Here is a 14,765-nt window from a genome sequence, read left to right as displayed (position 1 = left end):
ATAAGCCGTCCATCCTCAACAGCTCCTTCCTGGAGGTTAAGGCCTACTGAACTGTTCTGCACAATGAATTATTCATGTGTCCAACCTGGCCATTTGTCCACTAAATTCAACAAATCCAAATGTGAGTCACAGATGACCTGCACATTGACAGAATGGAAACCTTTTCTATCGACGACATTGAATTCGTTCAATGATGGTGCTTTTATTGAGATGTGGGTGCAGTCAATTGCTCCAATGACATTGTGAAATCCAGCTATGGTATGGAAATCCCTTTTCCCTCTGGCCTGTTGCACATTAGTGTATGGAAACTGCATGTATTGTGGGGTCAATGAAATAATGCCATGAAGGACTGCAGGCAATATTCAGCTCATGGTTGGTTGTGAAATGCCAGACTGATCCGCAATCTCCCTTTGGAATGTTCCAGTGGACAAAAATCCCAGGGTGGAGAGGACTTGGGTATGCACTGGGATGGTATTGGTGTGATTCGTCTCCCTTTCTAATACTGGAGAGAGTTGGTTGCAGAGATACAATAAAATATGCCTTGGAAAACGAAATCTACTAATCTACTGTCGCTCTCAGCAAAAAAATCTGCAAGCTCATTGAAAACACACTCCCTGCTTAATGCAGCTTGTGCCAGGTCCTCCAGCAATGCAAGATTTGCCATTTTTGACAAGTCACAATGCCTCAGTGTTGCCTTTTATATTATTTAACTGGTTTAACAAAATTGACTCCAACCGTACATTCCACTCTCTTTTTAATTGACTTTATTATTCAATTAGGCTTAAATGGCTTCATGTTTATGAATTCGATAGCACCCTGAGAAAACTATTTGTAGCTTTAGAGTCTATAAAAGAAATACATTAATAAACTATTCATGTATTATCTTTTATCGTCATAGTTTATGATTTGGTCCAGTATGTCAATCCTTTTTCCATTTGGTGGGTAGTATTTCATAAGCAGTTAGACTTTTCTACCACAAGGTGCTGTGCGTACGCATGGTCCGAGGTGTGCTTCAATTTACACACATTCTCAAGTATAAGTACAAATGGATAAATCCCACACTTTGCTAAGAAATGATCGCACGCATGGTTTACGTGTTCGTACGCAACATTGATAAATGAGGGCCCAGGACAATAAAAACGACCCCAGGGACCTCTGGAAGACTTTCAACGACCTAGGCAGTAGCAACAAGCCCAAAACAAAGTCAAACAGCATTGGACTGAACATCAATGGTATTGTAACCTTTGACAGAGCACAGGTGAGTGATCATTTAATGAGTTTTTCCTCACTATTGCCAGAAACCTTGTTGACAAACTCCCAGAATGCTCTGGCACCTTTGGAAACCATCATATAAAAACCTGTTATTCAGCTAAGGGCATCTCCGAAGGACAGTTTGCGTTTTCCCAGGTTTCAACATCAGACGCTTAAAGATCTAGACAAACAGAAAGCCACAGGACTGGATAACATCCCAGCTAGATTCCTCAGTGACGCTGCTGATCATTTTGGACCTTATGTAACACACATCATCAATCTTTCCATTCAACATGGAAAGGTACCACCAGAGTTGAAACATGCAAGAGTTGTTCCTTTATACAAGAAAGGAAGCAAAGTTGAACAAGGGAACTACAGACCAGTGTCAATCTTGAGTTTGTTGTTAAAGGTTTTAGAAAGAGCACTCCATGAACAGATCATAAAGTACATTGATGACCATAACATTTTATATGACCTTCAGTCCAGTTTTAGACAATCCTATTCTACTGATACTTGTTTAATATAAATGACAGATTTTATCAAGCAAGTAATTGACAAGGGCAACTTCAGTGGTATTGTCATGCTTGACCTACAAAAAGCATTTGATACTGTGAACCATAATATTTTGTTGTACAAACTGAGAGCAATTGGTTTTGCACCGACTCCCTATTATGGGTGGTCATACTTAATTGATAGGGTCCAAAGGGTGGATGTGGGCTGGACACTGTCTGATGCTAAGGAGATAAACGGTGGTATAGCCCAGGGGAGCATTTTGGAGCCTTTGCTTTCTTTGCTCTACATAAATTATATGGACTCTGCCTGTTCATGCCCTCTGTTCTGGGATGATTCTGCCCTCTTGGTTTTACATAAGAAAAGGGATATTGTTGAAAAGACCCTAGGCATCAAACTGACTAAAGTCAGTAAGTGATTATCCAACAGCAAACTGTCTCTGCATTTAGGAAAGACAGAATGTATCACTTTTGGTTCTCAACACAAAGTGAGAAACTCTTCCAACTTCTTGGTCAAGTGTAATGGTGTAGAGCTGAAGGAAAAATGCTCTGCTACATACTTTGGATGTGAACTGGACCAACACATGACAGGTGAACTCATGGCTCTGAAGGTCATTGGGAAGGTTCACTCCAGGAAAACGTTTCAAGCAAGGGTAGCCAAGTTTCTGGATACAGAGACTATGAGGACCCTGGCAATATCTCTGATACAGGCCACTATGACTATGCTTGTATCGCATGTTTCAGAGACATAACAAAAAATCTTAAGTACAAATTTAAATGGCCCTAATCAAACTAATGAGAATTACGCTCATGCTTAGCCCTAGGACGGACATTGGTCCTAATAATTTCAAGGAACTGAACTGACTTCCAGTTGATCTCCGGGTGGTGCAAATCAAACTGTTGATGTTTTTTTAAGTTATACATGACTTTGCCCGCAGTTACCTGTCTGGTTATTTTAATTTCATTAGACACTCATAGCCATCACACCAGAGCCAGTGTTGCTCATATCAGACTCCTGCGCTATAGGAGCATGGCTGGAAAAAGCTATTTATTTAACACTGGTGGAGAGGAATGGAATGGTGTACCAAACCATATAAAATCCATCCCTACAATGGGGAGTTTTAAGATAAAGCTTAAGAAATGGTTTATGGGCAATATGCTTTAAAACTGCACAGGCTTAAATAAAGTATAATTGTTTCCAGAACGTTACTTGGTAATCTATTTCATTTGTTTTACGGTTTCCTCCCTATTGACGAGATTTATTTTGTTTTCATGTTATAATCTTCAATATATTTTGTTTTCATGTATTTACATGAGGGCCACAATGAAAATAAGTATTTGTTTAATGTTTTATGTCATCCTTATTTTAATGGCATAGTGCCATATCCACATGTGTAGTTGTATTGTTTTAAAATGGTCAAATAAATATAATCAAAACTCTCATCTGTGGCTGATGGGAATTAATTAGCCCATCCAAAGGGAGGCAGAAACAGATGAAAGCAGGACAGATCTCCTCCCCCTCCTTTCCCTTGCATCACACTGCAAAAATCTATTTCAGAAGGAATGTTGTCACTGTGTATGTCTGGTATATGATCAATGTGTCTACACTACACTACCTCTCCAATAATACTCTTCCACAATAAATCCATATTATCGGGTCAAATGATCCATGTACACAGTCTAGCCCCATTGAAGGAAATTTACATCAGATGGGCCATAAATGTTTAAAATATAAAAGTACAACAATTCATTTGGTAATTTCACAGTTTTACGATTGACTTTAATTTTAATATAAAATTATTCTGATATCTGACCCTTTCTACCAGTTTTTTTGTTGGTTTTTACTCAGTCCTTCGAAGTAAACTAACCAGTGAGCTCATCGTCCCCTAGCTCTCTACAGGTGATTGGTGCCACTCGCTGTCCAATCACAAACAGTCTGTTTGGCATTGCAAAGTTATGGCTTGGTCAGCTGTAAGTAACCTTTTGGGTGAACTGATTTTTCGCTACAGCTAGCTAGTTATCCCTTTCGAGTAAGTTACCCGACGTTGACAGCAAACATAAAATGTTGCTTCATTCTAAATACCGCATAGTGTTTGTGGATTGCGTGCTAGCCAGCAAGATAGCAGTACCAACCCAGCAAGAACTATGTATGCGCGGTTTGCAATGGATAACGTTCGCTAGCTAAGTACGCTATTGCTAGCTGGAATATCCGTCATGTCGACTAGATATCATCCTCCCTGGTAAGTAAATGTTCTTGTTTTGTCTTTTAGACCCAGTAACTATTCTAGCTACGTTGAGTAACACATTTAATCATTTACGTTTTTGAATGTAGTTAACCAATACAATTAGACGTCGCCGAGACAATCGACGCCCATGCCGTTTTAAATCACAACCCTCGTTTTAAATAAAACTTGTTGGTGTAAAATAATCAAATGTCCTTCCCCATAATTTAGCTAGCTACGTACACTTTTCATTATATACACGTCAATGTTGTAGCTATAACGTTAAATAATTTACGTTCGCTACCTGCTAGCAACCGCTCTCGTTCTTGAGGAAAACTATTTGATGATAATTTCAGTAACTAACGTTAACGCTGCCCCAACATCTGCCTGACCATATTCGCTGAGGGCAAGCACTGAAAAATAATTCGTAAAAGCAGATTTTATAGTGGGTGGAACTCTACAAGAAGTTGGCTGGCTACTGTGCTGTTTGCTAGTCAACAGCTATCTAACGTACTTTTTGATGGCCGCTAATTTAGCTAGTTACAAATTAGCCAACCATTTGTAACCAAGTCAAGCGACCAAAGCGCAAATCTCACTAGCTAACTTTAGCTAGTTAATGTTGTAACTACCATTTTTGTGTCCATCTCTAACTAACTGAAACGTCTGGTACATTTGATTCCCACTTGTGTCTGGAATCTGGTTGCGGCCAGCTCATTTCCTCAAATGGTCTTCTCTCTTTCCGCAGTTTTATTATCGACAGCAAAGTAACCTTCGTTCAGTTTATATTTTTTTGGCCATCATTGAGGGCGGGTTGTCGTCGACTATTTGTGGAGGCGCTGTTGCCAAATATTTTTTTCAACTAACCTAAGGTAGACCACTGCTTGTCGTTACCAATTCAGGAAATGAATCATAGTGGGCAAACAATCAAGGTGGGCAGAGCCAAGAGCATGCTAAGCAAAATCCTATTGGCGCATTCTAGCATGTATTTGCATATTTCCGTTCGAGAACGTCTACTCTGAAATGCGCATTTGCAGTAACTCAATTCGCCCTTGTGCTCTTAAACAACGCAATTTACTTAGGCAAAGGGTAAAGTCTACAAAACTTAGTCCATTCTGTTCGTAACAAAGCTGTATTGAGATCAAATGTTTTATGGATGAGAACATTTGCAGAATGTCGGCCAAAATCCATCTTGCCCAATCTTCCCCCACTGCTGCCCACTGGGCATCCTTTCATCACCATATTTGGTGTTGAGTGGAAACGCCAACGGGATGCGTCAGATTTCTACATAGTGAACTATCTGGGTCATTGTTCTATATGTGCTGTTCCTCTCTCATTGACTGACTAGTGGCTACTCATGCACATGGCTTGGCTACATGAAATCTAGCTAGTAACTGTAGGGTCAATAGCTATCTGGTATCCTTGGGATGTTCCTACACCATTGCCCATTCTAGTACAGTTAAATAGTTAACACACACACATGGACGCAGCGGTCTACGGCACTGCATCTCAGTGCAAGAGGTGTCACTTACAGTCCCTGGTTCGAATCCAGACTGTGTCACATCCGGCCGTGGGAGTCCCATAGGGCGGATTACAGTTGGCCCTGCGTCGTCCCGGCTGTCATTGTAAATAAGAATTTGTTCTTAATTGACTTGCCTAGTTAAATACAGGTTACACACACACCACACTGACCAAAATGTTATTTTGTTGGAATTTACATATGTCCCCATTACCAGTAAGACATAACCGAAACCTATTCATTTCGCTTACTTGCTGTGCTATTTCGTTGTTCATTTGTTAAGTTGTTTCATTCTCAACCAGGATTTCTATGGATGGCCCTATTTGACGTGTCAAATAACACTATGGCCAATCAGGACTTGAATATGGCTGCACATCACATAATTTAACGCGTTCATACATTTTTTCGTAATTATTACAGATTGATTACACTATCATTCGTATTTCATGTCACAATGATTCATCCTATGCTATGATGCTGGTAAAGTTGTCTCGCGGACCTACCGTGCTGGTAATTTTCTTTTAAAGGTAGCTAGCTCATGGATGCAAACAATGTTCTTCTCCAAAAACATTGCAAAACTGCATCTCTTTCAGTTGCTATAGTTAGCTAGCTAACTACACTGCTCAAAAAAATAAAGGGAACACTTAAACAACAACAATGTAACTCCAAGTCAATCACACTTCTGTGAAATCAAACTGTCCACTTAGGAAGCAACACTGATTGACAATAAATGTCACATGCTGTTGTGCAAATGGAATAGACAACAGGTGGAAATTATAGACAATTAGCAAGACACCCCCAATAAAGGAGTGGTTCTGCAGGTGATAACCACAGACACTTCTCAGTTCCTATGCTTCCTGGCTGATGTTTTGGTCACTTTTGAATGCTGGTGTTGCTTTCACTCTAGTGGTAGCATGAGACGGAGTCTACAACCCACACAAGTGGCTCAGGTAGTGCAGCTCATCCAGGATGGCACATCAATGCGAGCTGTGGCAAGAAGGTTTGCTGTGTCTGTCAGCGTAGTGTCCAGAGCATGGAGGTGCTACCAGGAGACGGGCCAGTACATCAGGAGATGTGGAGGAGGCCGTAGGAGGGCAACAACCCAGCAGCAGGACCGCTACCTCCGTCTTTGTGCAAGGAGGAGCAGGAGGAGCACTGCCAGAGCCCTGCAAAATGACCTCCAGCAGGCCACAAATGTGCATGTGTCTGCTCAAACGGTCAGAAACAGACTCCATGAGGGTGGTATGAGGGCCCGACGTCCACAGGTGGGGGTTGTGCTTACAGCCCAACACCGTGCAGGACATTTGGCATTTGCCAGAGAACACCAAGATTAGCAAATTCGCCACTGGCGCCCTGTGCTCTTCACAGATGAAAGCAGGTTCACACTGAGCACATGTGACAGTCTGGAGACGCCGTGGAGAACGTTCTGCTGCCTGCAACATCCTCCAGCATGACCGGTTTGGCGGTGGGTCAGTCATGGTGTGGGGTGGCATTTCTTTGGGGGGCCGCACAGCCCTCCATGTGCTCGCCAGAGGTAGCCTGACTGCCATTAGGTACCGAGATGAGATCCTCAGACCCCTTGTGAGACCATATGCTGGTGCGGTTGGCCCTGGGTTCCTCCTAATGCAAGACAATGCTAGACCTCATGTGGCTGGAGTGTGTCAGCAGTACCTGCAAGAGGAAGGCATTGATGCTATGGACTGGCCCGCCCATTCCCCAGACCTGAATCCAATTGAGCACATCTGGGACATCATGTCTCGCTCCATCCACCAGCGCCACGTTGCACCACAGACTGTCCAGGATTTGGCGGATGCTTTAGTCCAGGTCTGGGAGGAGATCCCTCAGGAGACCATCCGCCACCTCATCAGGAGCATGCCCAGGCATTGTAGGGAGGTCATACAGGCACGTGGAGGCCACACTGAGCCTCATTTTGACTTGTTTTAAGGACATTACATCAAAGTTGGATCAGCCTGTAGTGTGGTTTTACACTTTAATTTTGAGTGTGACTCCAAATCCAGACCTCCATGGGTTGATAAATTTGATTTCCATTGATAATTTGTGTGATTTTGTTGTCAGCCCATCTATGTGAAGCTAGCCACAATGACGATTAGCTAATAGTCGACTTTGCAGTTAGAGTTGAAAATGATAGTATGGCATAATTCAACTATTTGTATTAATTTGTATCAGTGACATACTTTTATTTTGAAGGCAAACTGCAAATTCCACTATTGTGCCTAATCCTTATTGTGGCTAGCTTCACAACACAACCCGGTCTGGTCGAGCTTCACTAGCCAGGTGAAGCTAACTGCCTGCTTATAATGTTAGCTTTGGGCAACAGGGTTAATTAGCTGGCTAGCTATTTATTTTCATGAACTCAAGTTAAATTTCAGTAGGCGAACAACAAGTGGCAACCTAGCTAATACTTATCATTGCTAAGAATAATGAAAATGACTGCAGTTTCTACTGGTCATGGTTTTCAGGCTAGTTGTATTGGTGATATCTAGGTACCAAGCTAAAGCTAACTGTCCCAGAAGTTGTGGTCAACCAAATAATGCTTTATTACCAACGCGGTATTGTAAACACATCGTTCGTGGCCGGTGTTTGCTTGTTTGCAGACTTTTTTTGTACAGCTTTGACAGTGCTACGGTGTCTGCTTTTGACACGCAAAGACCCAAACGGCGTTCTATAGTATGTATGCTGTGTAGCTAATAGCAGTGACGCTATTACTGTGTAACTCCGGTAGGGCGACATCTGAAAAATAACGCACTTGTTAGTGTGTACCGATGCTCGACGAGTCGGCGAAAGCCAAAATCACCCACAACAGAGAACGGTTGATTGTCAAGGGCAATGAATGCCATTATCTTGGCTTTAATGGATTTCGCCTTTGAGTTGTCTCGCTGAAATGTTCTTCCTCTTTCAAATGACTGCTCGACTTGACTGCTCAATCCACAAAGCAGACATTGTGGGTATCATTACGTCATGTACCTACGTTATCTAGGTATGCGCGGTAGCTTTAACTTCTTGCGTCGAGCTCCGTATCCGGGAGCGTAATCATAGCCTCAAGCTCATTACCATAATGCAACGTTAACTATTCATGAAAGTCGCAAATGAAATGAAAGAAATATATTGGCTCACAAGCTTAGCCTTTTGTTATTAACAACACTGTCATCTCAGATTTTCAAAATATGCTTTTCAACCATAGCTACACAAGCATTTATGTAAGAGTATTGATAGCTAGCATAGCATTAAGCCTAGCATTCAGCAGGCAACATTTTCACAAAAACAAGAAAAGCATTCAAATAAAATCATTTACCTTTGAAGAACTTGTTGTTTTCAATGAGGAGACTCTCAGTTAGATAGCAAATGTTCAGTTTTTCCAAAAAGATTATTTGTGTAGGAGAAATCGCTCCATTTTGTTCATCACGTTTGGCTTAGAAAAAACCCAGAAAATTCAGTCATTACAACGCCAAACTTTTTTCCAAATGAACTCCATAATATCAACAGAAACATGGCAAATGTTGTTTAGAATCAATCCTCAAGGTGTTTTTCACATATCTATTCGATGATAAATCATTTGTGGCAGTTTAGTTTCTCCTCTGAACCAAATGGAAAAATACACGCAGCTGGAGATTACGCATTAGTCTAGCATCTCAGTGCTAGAATAGTCACTACAGACCCTGGTTCGATCCCGGGCTTTGTCACAACTGGCTGTGATCGGAGTCCCATAGGGTGGCGCACAATTGGTCTAGCATCGTCCAGGTTAGGGGAGGGTTTGGCTGGGGTAGGCCGTCATTGTAAAATAATCATTTGTTCTTAACTGACTTGCGTAGTTAAATAAATGTAAAAAAACAAAACAAATTTTTTTCCCTGTGTTCTTAAAAATCCTGAACACTGAAAATGATGTTTTTCATAAAATTTGATCATATTTTAATGAAACCAGTTAGTGGTACATTGATCAGGATGGATCATAAAGTTAAGTCCCCAAGTCAAACACTTAGATTCAGAAGGCATGCATTACTATGGATTTACTTCCAGCTTATACAACGTCACATAAACTGGAAATGTAATACACCAATACTAGCATCATATTATCTTACCTAAATTTAAATACAGTACCAGTCAGAAGTTTGGACACCTACTCACTCAAGGGTTTTTCTTTCTTTGTACTATTTTCTACATTGTAGAATAATAGTGAAGACATCAAAACTATGAAATAACACATGGAATCATGTAGTAACCAAAAAAAGTGTTAAACAAATCTAAATATTTTAGATTCTTCAAAGTAGCCACCTTTTGTCTTGATAACAGCTATGCACACTCTTGGCATTCTCTCAACCAGCTTCACCTGGAATGCTTTTCCAACCATTTTGGAGGAGTTCCCACATACGCTGAGCACTTGTTGGCTGCTTTTCCTTCACTCTGCGGTTCAACTCATCCCAAACCATCTCAATTGGGTTGAGGTTGGGTGATTGGAGGCCAAAAACAAATTATAGTTACACTACTTGCTAACCAGATGGGATGGCGTTTCACTGCAGAATGCTGTGGTAGCCATGCTGGTTAAGTGTGCCTTGAATTCTAAATAAATTACTGACAGTGTCACCAGCAAAGAACCCCTACACCATCAAATCTCCTCCATGCTTCACGGTGGGACCCACACATGCAGAGATCATTCGTTCACCTACTCTGCATCTCATAAAGACACTGTGGTTGGAACCAAAAATAACACATTTGGACTCAGACCAAAGAACAGATTTCCTCCAGCCTAAAGTCCGTTGCTCGTGTTTCTTGGCCCAAGCAAGTCTATTCTTATTATTGGTGTCCTTTAGTGATTTCTTTGCAGCAATTCGACCATGAAGGCCTGATTCACGCAGTGTCCTCTGAACAGTTGATGTCTGTTACTTGAACTCTGAAACATTTATTTGGTGCTGTAATCTGAGGTGCAGTTAACTCTAGTGAACTTATCCTCTGCAGCAGACGTAACTCTAGGTCTTCCTTCCCTGTGGGGGTCCTTATGAGAGCCTGTTTCATCATAGTGCTTGATGGTTTTTGCACTTGAAGAAACTTTCAAAGTTCTTAATTTTCTGGATTGATTGACCTTCATGTCTTAAAGTAATGATGAACTGTCATTTCTCTTTGCTTATTTAAGCTGTTCTTGCCATAATATGGACTTTGTCCTTTTTGGTAAAATACCATCTTCTGTATACCAACCTATCTTGTCACAACCCAACTGATTGGCTGAAACGCATTAAGAAGGAAATAAATTCCACAAATTAACTTTTAACAAGGCACACCTGTTAATTGAAATGCATTCCAGGGGACTACCTCATGAAGCTGTTTGAGAGAATGCCAAGAGTGCAAATCTGTCAAGGCAAAGGGTGGCTACTTTGAAGAATATCGTTTTGTTAAAATAAACCCTTGAATGAGTAGGTGTATCAACTTTTTTAACTGGTACTGTATGTATAGCCTTAACCATCATGTGCACCTACGCCTTGCTTTGGCTTTATCTACTAGTAGCTAGCTGAAGCAGAGCGTACTGGTAACCTTTCATCTGTGGTGTGATGGTTAGTTAACAAGCTACTTACCAGCGTGCCGGTAAAAGCACACCGACTGTATGCCGTAGTGTGACATTAACCTTACACAGTTTTTTGAAGAATGAAGAAATCCGAGAGCAGTGGCTGCTTTTCATTTGGGGTAGACAGACTGCACTGAAAATTAGGACCATATCATGTGTGTGCAGTGCACATTTTGGGTAAAGTTGATTTATTAATTGTGGAAAACATTCAATAGGTCTTGTCAGGAAGCTAATCCTGAAGATGGATGCTATACCATCATTGACAGTGGATCTTGCAAGCACTGACCATAATGTAAGTATCAGAGTTTGATGAGTCTGACACGGTAGCCAACATTTGGGAGATGTTAGATCATTCAACGGTGGCTGTTTTGACTTTCTTTGACACGCCTATAGTCCGTTTTTTAAAATTTTATTATATCCCTTAGCCCCCTACACCGAGTCTTAGATCTGCCAGCACACAGACAGCACGAAGGAATGTTGTCCACAAAAGGAGTTGTGGTGTGTATGGTATTTGTAATTTACACCTGAAAATCAGTTTTTCCATTCCATTTGATATTTTATTAGGATCTTCATTAGCTGTTGCAGAAGCTACTTTTCCTGGTGTCCACATGGAACTTGACATTATACAGAACATTAATAGACAAGAACAGCACAAGGACAGAACTACATACAATTAAAATGTCACACAGCCTACGTGTCAGTACATACACACTAAATATGTAGGGGTGAAGTGTTATGCCGGGAGGTGTTGCATTCAGGTTTTTTAAACCAGGGTTGCTGTTCACTTGAACAATCTGAGATGGAGAGTTCCATGCAATCATGGCAATATATAATACTATATATTTTATTGAATTTGTTCTGGATTTGTGGACTGGAAAAAGACCCTTGGTGGCATGTCTGGCAGGTTACGTGTGTGTGTCAGAGCTGTGTGTAAGTTGCCTATGTAAACTATTTGGAATTTAACACAATGTTTCTTGTAAAAATAAGAAATGCAATCACTCTCCTCTACTTTTAACAAAGAGAGACTGGCATGCATAGTATTGATATTAGCCCTCTGATTACAGTGACGAGCAAGATGTGCTGCTCTGTTCTGGGCCAGCTGCAGTTTTTCGAGGTCCTTTGCAGCACCTGTCTATATGACTGGCCAATAATCAAGATAAGATAAAACTAGAGCCTGCAGGACTTGCATTGTGTGGTGTCAAAAAGCAGAGCATCTCTTTATCACAGACAGACCTCTCCACATCTGTGTAAAACTATTCAAAATGCAAATTTCGATCAATTTTGTTGCCGACTAACTGACCCTCATTAACCGGTCAATAAACGGTTACATTTTTCCCAAACAGTAAAATGGCGTGACCAACAGAAAACACTATCATAGATCTGTATGTAATGACAAGATGCTTATGTTTTCCCCCTAACAATAGGAGTAGTCCCAATGTGGGAAGGCAGGCGACAAGCTTATGCCCAAAAGCCCATAGAAACACGTTGGAGTTATTTTGGCGAGAGTAAAACCTTGCGCTTCGCCTCTAACTCTCTGATACTATGCATGCATACAAAGACCGGGCATTTTTCATTAAGAGCTTCATGGAAACTTGCAACAAGTGCAAGCCTATTGTCTTACAGTCAAAGGCTATGGCCTATTATTGAACATGCAACTCGTGTAATGAAACCGCTAATAAAACTTCATTTTCAAACATTTGCCCAAATGCAATTCATGGAAAACAGTTCTAAACTGCCGCTAATGCGAGCAGTTCCATATATGACAGGGATTAGAATCTCCATTTGAAATTTAGAGGGGGAATCTAATAGCAACTACTATAATGGGTTGCTAATATGACTAGAATTGTGCCCTTTTGGCTTCTGGACAACAAAAGAAAGTTGACATAAAAACCAATAGAACAGGAGAAAATGGCTGGTTAATGGCATGAGGAAGTCTTTATAAAATAATTGCCTCCCAAGTTTCTATGGGTCGATTTCCACAAGGCTACTTGTAAGCAAGGTAAGACACCACATTATTTAAAGTAAAACGTTCAGGTTTCAAACAATTATACTGCCTCAAGCTCACATTGCAAAGTGGTGGGTGATGCGCTGATAGTCAACGGTTGACAAGCTATAGCCTATGCATCCGAATGGGAGGTGCGCTTTACAAGTTGAGATTGAGAAATAAAAATGGCTCCTCCATTCTAAAACTGATGCAACTCTGTTTAGGGTTGCAGTGATTTCACTAGCTGTGGTTGCTGACGCGTATAGCATTGAATCATCCGCATACATAGACACACAGGCTTTGTTTTAATGCCCGTGGTAGGTCATTAATAAAAATAGAAAAGAGTAGCGGGCCAAGAGAGCTGCCCTGCGGTACCACACTTTATATGTTGAACATTAGAGAAGCTTCCATTAAATAATGCCATATAGATTCAGAGCTGAGGTTGAATAGCCATAACACAAAAAAAAAATTCAGCAACTTGTTATGGTCAATAATATTAAGGGCTGCACTGAAATCTATCAGTACGGCTCCCACAATGTTTTTAACAATTTCTTTCAACCAATCAGTAGTTTGTCAGTGCCGTTCTCTATAAGCATGCTGAAAGTCTATTGTTCATTTGTTTGGAGAAATAGCATTTTATCTGGTCAAACAACCTTTTTCCTAAAGTTTGCTAAGCCTCGGCAGCAAGCTGATTGGTCAGCTGTTAGAACCAGTAAAGGGTGCTTTACCATTCTTGTGTGGGTTGTCTTGCAGTTGATGTAGCTTGTGTCATTGGGTCTAATCATGATGATCAGGGGGGTTGGTATTTCACTATATCTCCTTTTGTCTTGCCACTGTCATCAAACTAATGAAATACATTTTTTTTTTTATTCAAAATATACTGTCTGTCTGCACAGCTTCCCAGGCAACCATCAAAGGAGGAATGCTGTAATACAAAAACAGCTTTCCCAAGTCAAAGAAGGATATTCTGTGAAGACAGACCCAACATTCTGTAAGTAATTTATTCATATCAAATCTGCATTAATTGTGCATTTCAGGCACACAGAAATTCCACATACAAACATTGAAAAGTTTCACAAAAGTGCCTGAACAAATATTGCATATTTCAATTTCAGCACTTGAAAACACATTGTAGAATGAGATTTCTACATTAACAAATTGATAGCATCATAAATCGGAACATTTAAATTCACTACATATTTAACAAACATTTGCCTTTTCAAAAACATTACAGGCTACACAGACAGGCTCCTGGATCTCATCTTGGATCAATGTCCCCCTTGATCCAGCGCCGTATGTGGGGAAGCTGTGTGAGCTATCTCCCCAATGTAAGAGGCCTGACAAGGAGGCCATAGCTGGATTTGTCTCCTGCTTCAGTCTTGAGGGGGTGACTGAAGCCAAGTGGGTGACTGACGCCTGCTTGATTGAAGCGGGGTACATGGGTCCCCCTCCTCTCCCCATCAATCTTTGTAGTTGGTTACATTTCCTAAAGCCTTAGTAGTTCACTTTACATCACATCATTTTGTTACTTTTTATATAATTTGTCAAGCATTCGGACTGGAGATTTGAGTTACAAATGGAATAAATCAGTGGGTCCTGCGCACTGTAGGGACACAAGGGTGGCAGGGTGCCTATACTAGGTTTATGGCTGTAATTATATTTTTATGTCAAATGTCTCAACATTATTTCTCACTTTTTTCTCGTTTTCATG

General features: G+C 40.8%; 1 protein-coding gene across 1 annotated transcript in view; it reads left to right on the top strand.

The window, feature by feature from the left end:
* The first annotated feature begins 3,686 nt into the window (after nucleotides 1-3,686).
* The window catches only part of LOC112215606 (enhancer of polycomb homolog 1), a 62,253-nt gene continuing 51,174 nt past the window's right edge, over nucleotides 3,687-14,765 (top strand). Inside the window, exon 1 of the mRNA XM_024374769.2 lies at nucleotides 3,687-4,000. The gene's annotated coding sequence lies outside the window, so the exon portion shown is untranslated. The remainder of the gene's footprint in view (nucleotides 4,001-14,765) is intronic.

The sequence above is a fragment of the Oncorhynchus tshawytscha genome, linkage group LG16 (genome assembly GCF_018296145.1).
Source record: "Oncorhynchus tshawytscha isolate Ot180627B linkage group LG16, Otsh_v2.0, whole genome shotgun sequence".
NCBI classification, from domain to species: Eukaryota; Metazoa; Chordata; class Actinopteri; order Salmoniformes; family Salmonidae; genus Oncorhynchus; species Oncorhynchus tshawytscha.
Note: the sequence above shows the minus strand (reverse complement) of the source record. Positions and strands in the feature narration are given on the sequence as shown.